A 6,015-nucleotide genomic window follows, 5' to 3' on the forward strand; every position below is an offset into this window, starting at 1 on the left:
TAATATATATTGCACTGTCAGTTTGGTGTACCTATTATGTCGGGTCCTGTGAAGGAAAAAGCTTGTATTAACGCGCCAACTATTCAGTGCTATTCAGTAGTGCAGTATCATTGAGACAAATTTTGTTAATAACGGATTATATTATCTGTCGTAGAACCTACGATTGAGCACGTTATTCTTTAACTAATATAAGATATATGCTATATGAGTGTATATGTAAATGTTGTTTTAATCTTTGAGATTACTGACTGAAAGTGAGTATAAAGCTCAAGACTAAATGTTTGTCCAATCTTAAACTAATCACAGTGCAGATAACCCATCACTCTTTTTAAATCTCTTTTTACTTCTTCTTCCCCCCCCCATCTCTTCTCCTACTTCAACTTTCTTTCCCATTTATATTAATTTGTTGTAGTCTATCTTATTTTTAGGAAAAGTAGATAAACACCTTTTATATAAAACAATACACCTTGAATATGGTCTTGAGAAGAATATTTGGCTTGATGACGTATTCTCTCTGAACAAAGGCACTGCAAAATCATGTCTGCACATATGTATCAAAAAGTGTTTGCATATATAAGTATACTATAAACATGTCATGTTCATTCATCATACACAATTATTTCAATGTTCGTATACCTAGGAAACTAAAACTATACAACCATTATACATGTATGTACATATATGAGGTTGGTGCAAAAATAATGTCGTTTTCTGACGTTCACCTTCAAAGCCACAAATAGATAGATGGATAGATAGATGTGTGTGTGTGCATGTGTGTATGGTTTATTATTACAACCTCAGGTGTATAAACTTAATTCATTACAAATTGTTTCAATTAACAGGACAAATATCATCTGTCCATATCGTCAGAAGATTCAATTAAAAAAATTGAATTATCTTACGATATGGAAGGCTATTTTTTATTAATTTTATTGAAACAATTTGTAATGAATTTTGTTTAGACAACTGAGGTTGTAATAATAAAAAAAAGATATTTGGCTCTACTAACGTATGGAGCACACTATACCCTTGTTTTTTCCACATATACCTCTGTATATATATATATATATATATATATATATATATATATATACACACACATATATACGCGTGTGTATATGTATTTATATTTATATGTATGCATACATATATGGCCTTTAAAAATGTAGAACACGAAATTAATAGGATATAATGGAATGCTTATGTTTAAAATATATTATTTTATTGCTCAGAAAACTATTTTGTCCGTAACTTTTTCTATTTTCTTAAATAAAAAAAAATAGTATATTTTTACTCTTGTTATCTACTGTGCTCATGGATTAAAAAATCTATTTGGAAGGCTTTTTAAAGAAATGTGAGATGTAAGTATAAACCTTTTTATGATATAGTGGAATCTGTATTCGCTTAACTTTATTTTATTTTATTCTACATGTAGCTTCAAGATTGATTTAGCTTTCTGTAACCACGAATGATTTAGGTGTATACTTTATTTGGAGAACAGGAAGTACTATAATACTGCGCCATTATTTTGTTCGAGCTGAACGACTGTTTCGGTTTTATTTATAAATCGTAAAAACATAGACAATTATCAATATGAACGTAAGGTTAGTATGAACTTTGGCACGTAGTATATGTTAACAAAACGAACATCGTTTATGTCTGAGAAATGGCGGCTGTACCTCGAAATGTTAAATATCACAATAGTTTTACTCGTTTAATTTCACCCAATCTTATGCGCAACTTACGACATCAGTGAATATTATTGCATGCAAATATCAATAACAAGAAAGGAACTATGCTGTTATGTGTTTTAGCCAGGGGGAAGTAAATACCATGTATTAATTCCTATAAAAGCCAGGTGTCCGTACTAAAAGATTAAAATCAATATAATATCAACAAGAGTGTCCTTTATCACTGATTGGGTGTATAGTTTTACCTCGTGCCTATTATATTTATTTCCCAATAGGAGTATCACGTTAGAGAATACATCCTTAGTGTTAATCGAACTGCACCATGATAGCTAAAGCATTAGATATCCGTGGGGTTTGATTGTCACGACATCATACTGACTTACAACCAAGTCAGAGCTTATCCAATTTCTGTCTGCAACCCGGCAACATTTTCAGCATCTGTTTGAACGTGTTAGATTTTAATCGCCCGCACAAATAAATATATACAACTCTGAATTTTAAATCAACATTCAATGGACAACAGTTTCAAGTTTTGTCTGTTATAATTTCTGACGGCATATTCGTCACAGTCAGTACTGTTTTTTTCCGGCGTTTCTATGCTTGTTTTCAGATGTACAGAGAAAAATATATGCTTGAAAGCTATTTTATTTTATTTTATTTCACTCTACTAAAATTTTATCACCTGCCTCACAATCTTTAGCAATTGATATACTCATTTACAACCCGCATCCATCTAAACCCATCTACTCATTGAAAATTACAATTTACCCCGTTTATACAGCCATCTCTTTATGCTTCCTCTATATATCGCCATCACCCGCTCCCATAATCTACTATCATCCTCTATTCGTTGTAGCTCCTAATCTATCGCAAGTCCCGAGCGTACATAAATTCTACTACATTAGTTTAAAATCCCCAGATTTCCCTGCGCACCCAGACTAGAGCAATCAATCAATTGATTTGATTGACGAATAATCGATTTCACTAATTTCGATGACAACGTATTGGAAGTATGAAACATTTGTTGATCCTCATTCAATCCTGGGCAATGTCAGGTCTCTTTTCTAGTATATATATATATATATATATATATATATATATATATATATATATATATATATATATATATATATAAGCGAGGTAGGACACCGATTACGATCCGATGAAAATTCTGATAGATATTACTAGAGGTAACATTTTCAGGGTGATCCTAGCCACAAAGGAAAATTTCAATATTTAAGAATAGAGCAATATATAAATTTGGTTGTTTAATTTAAATTTTGAAATCAAAATATAGACACGTATATTCCAGTTAAGAATTTATTGTTTGACAAAATGAAAATAATTATTGGAAGAGGGAATTTCATAGAACCTCGGCAGAACCTTCTAATAATTATTTTCATATAACAATCATTCACCACCAAAAAGCTATTTCAATATTTGTGCTGAAAAGCAAAATAAGTGCCTTTTCACAGATGAACATTTTGCTAACCGCATTTAATTTCCTCTGATGAAATGAGCCATTATTGAAAATCCATGGATTAAGGAAATTAATATAACCCCTTCTATATATTCCTTTTGTCAAAAATAAATTCTTAACTCGAATATATGTGTCTATATTTTGATTTCAGCATTTAAATTTAACAACTAAATTTATATATATATATATATATATATATATTATACGTAAATATAACCATGGCCAGATTTTATTTGTGAATCGCTAGAGTTAAAATTAGTGATTGTGGGTTTAGAAATGCTCGAAAATTACTGCCTGGAAGCTTATAAGTTTATAGACTTCGAACGTTTCGTATTATCTCCTTACTAAATACATTTTTCGTCTAAGTAATATTCATATATTTGCATTCCACATATTGGAATCTGTTTAATTGCTAGGTTTAAAAATTAAACAGTATAAAAGCAGTCACGCGATGAAAAAAAATGATGAGTATATCCATTTCTAATTTTCATAAAGTCCATATTGTGAGAATGTTTTTCAAGAAATTCAGCATGCAAGTACAAATGAAAAATTAAATAAGAAACCAACAGGATAGTTTCCACTAAACACATTTGTTTGTTTGGACAGAAATCAGAAGTACCATCGATATATCAGCAAATCATAGACGCCCTACATCATTTTCACCGTGACCGGGTTTTGGTAAATAATTTAATGTAATATTAGTTTATTTGGAATAAGACAAATGCTCACAAATTTCAAGAGATCAAGGAAATGGCACTGTGAATAGATTGAAAATTATTTACACTGATTCAATACAGACTGAAACTGTTTAAAATTAAAAACAATTATACTTTGCGGGTATTAAGTGTCAGAGATTAGTGGGAAGTGGTATAAATCTCTGCTTATACCATATTTGGCACGTGTATACCATTCGTATGTTTATATATTTGTATTTCAGGATTCACTTCAGAAGCAATAGCTCGATAATTATTAATTTAAAAAAAACAGCTATTAAGTTGGGGCAAAAATAATGTCGTTTTTTGACCTGAAGTTGAATGTAAAAAATATTATTTTTGCACCAACATAATACTATGCGTAAGGAGTCGTAATGTGTGCTATATTTAGTTTAATTTAATTAGGCCAAAAACGTAAAACATTTTCCGATGTTCTTCCGTAAACTGCAGTTGTCTGCAATATTTGTGAAAGTTTAAAAGAGGTACCAGATACTAATTAATACCGTATATTTTGTCATATAAGGCGACCGTCAAATAAGACGAGCCACCAAATTGGAGAAAATTTTAATAAATTTATCATAGATTGGTTGTATAAGACAACTGCTAAATCACAAAACCATATTTGTCTAGCTTAGGCTAGAAATTACAACAACCGGTATCTTATGAAATATTGTTCTTTTAGAGATGATTTTTTTAAAACTTTAAGGGTCGTCTTATACGCCGAAATATACGGTAAATCTGCCTTAATTGCAATTCGTATTTATAAACGATTTTAAAGTCATAATATGAACTCAAGGTTTATTCTTTGAATTCAGAGGCACTGAACTTAATTTATAGACATAACCCATCGATTAAACTGGATTCTCTGAATTTTAGTTTCTTCGTAAATACCCTTGAGGTTCACCCTTTAAATTCTAGACATCTTATAGAACCCAAATTATCTAATTAATTTTGATTTTAATTAGAAAAATAAATTGCGGACATAACGTTTAGTATATATTGATTTTAATTTTCGAAAGGGTACATAATAATGGTGCAAATTTGTTCTGTCCGCGTAAGTGTATTAACATACCCTGGTATTTTTCGAATCCTAATATACTTATATGCCCTCTAAAAATGTTTTATTTTCATGCCAAGTTTGGTTTCTGCACCATAGTTCTGACTTCTATAAGTGAACGTTATTTAAAATATTAGAAGTATAAGAAGTGTTATTTATAGCAGCAGTTTAATGTGAACGAGGGAGTGAAGATAAAGTAAAGATATATATTTATAATAAGGTTATCACGTGATGATCAAAACAGTCAGAATAGTATATAAGTATTATAATCGCGATGGTTCCGTTAAAGAGTGTAGGCAGGCGTCGAGTTTGAGAAGCGACTACAATTACTTTGATAATTTAAAGTTGGAGACTAAAATTTAAATTGTGAATATTTTGTTATTTCATTTTAAAGTAAAAAAATATTTGCATTTGTACGTCACCAACCGGGAGAATAACAGGCTTGAGGATCGCAGTAAGCAGACGTTTCGCTCTTTCTTCTACATTTGGGGTTCGGAAGTTTTCTGTAAATATAAGCGGAAAGTACACAAAAGAATATCGAAATTCTACATGTATGCGCATACTAGTAAAAGATACGATGGCCAACATAAGTGTGTTTTCTTTTTAACGATGATTTCTGAATCCTTGACGGTGAAGATCCAACCAATTCTTACTTCTCGGAGAACTTAGGTTTAGCACTTCGCAACTTTGCTTCCTGACAAACATTGAATTTCGCAAATATTCATCCTCATCATTGGTTTTGACTGTTCATGGATATTGTACGCTTAGGTTTCTAACATTAAGAAATTTACGTGCGGGGTTTGAACCTACAAACCACGTCATGCAAAAAAACAAAAACAAAACAAAACAAACAAACAAAGAAAAAACACTATCAACTTACCTACATCGTGATCGATCGGGAACAATTCGAAACCAATTTTCCGATACAACACAGTACCGACATAACACATTTACTAGAGACTGGTGTTAGTTTGTAGTGGTAGTGTGTAGATACCGCGGCCTCGAAGGGAAATAGCCACTGCGTTTGAGCTTTATTTAAAAACTGAAAATGAAATATTTCTTACTCCACATATG

The sequence above is a fragment of the Euprymna scolopes genome, chromosome 11 (genome assembly GCF_053919585.1).
Source record: "Euprymna scolopes isolate OS-2025 chromosome 11, ASM5391958v1, whole genome shotgun sequence".
In the NCBI taxonomy this organism is placed as follows: domain Eukaryota; kingdom Metazoa; phylum Mollusca; class Cephalopoda; order Sepiida; family Sepiolidae; genus Euprymna; species Euprymna scolopes.